At 44.1% G+C, this 767-nt stretch overlaps 1 protein-coding gene across 1 annotated transcript in view; it reads right to left on the bottom strand.

Annotated features, from left to right (window-relative positions):
- Positions 1-767, bottom strand: part of LOC119593839 (DNA-binding protein D-ETS-4-like) — a gene marked incomplete in the record, with an annotated part of 11206 nt that overhangs the window by 1716 nt on the left and 8723 nt on the right.

Raw genomic sequence — 767 nt, 5'->3', positions numbered from 1 at the left:
ACTTCTAAATGTATTCGTGGTTGCCTGTTGAATTAAAGACTAAATAATGTGCATCATTCACTAAGTGGAACAGCAAGACAAGAGCGGCAAACCTACAACAGGAAACCCACTATCATCATGTCCCACTGTGTCTGACGTCACCTCACTGTTCCAACTATTGTTTATAAAAAGAATAAAGACCGGAAATTATCCTCTCGAAAAGCTATTGTCTACACGCTGATAGCCTACAAACTCCAATCTCTCTCTCTCACGCATATGAAACCGCTAACATATCTACAATAAGCGCAAAAAATAATCATATAAACATATCTGCCGGGAATAACAGTCAGGACTAGGAAGTGCGCCGTGATCAGCTAATGACCGTCGTCTTATCAAGACCTACACGAAGAGATAAGTCGTTTAGGTGAGTCTGCGACGAAGTTCTGAGGTTCTGTAAGGTGACGCCGGGGTCTGGCAGGTGCTATGGTCAAAATAGCGGCAAGCAACGGAGAGGGTATTTGGCCATGGGTGTGTGGGTGTACAGCCTAGAAGCGATGGTGTGGGATTTACAAATACAAGAGTCACCATCCCACCCAACCCAGCACTCGCTAGCCTTGAAGCTACCGCGAATCATTCCCGCCCTTAGTGCGCCTTGTGGCAAAGCTCAATTTATCGTGCCTTTAAAAGTAAACAAAAAAAAAACACGCAGAAACGTATTTCCCACCAATAACAAGTAGTTATTAATAAGGATGACGCGATTTTCGACGAAGAGTGAACGGTACCAATAC

The sequence above is a fragment of the Penaeus monodon genome, chromosome 32, assembly GCF_015228065.2.
Source record: "Penaeus monodon isolate SGIC_2016 chromosome 32, NSTDA_Pmon_1, whole genome shotgun sequence".
NCBI classification, from domain to species: Eukaryota; Metazoa; Arthropoda; class Malacostraca; order Decapoda; family Penaeidae; genus Penaeus; species Penaeus monodon.
This window is presented reverse-complemented; position numbering and strand designations above follow the sequence as displayed.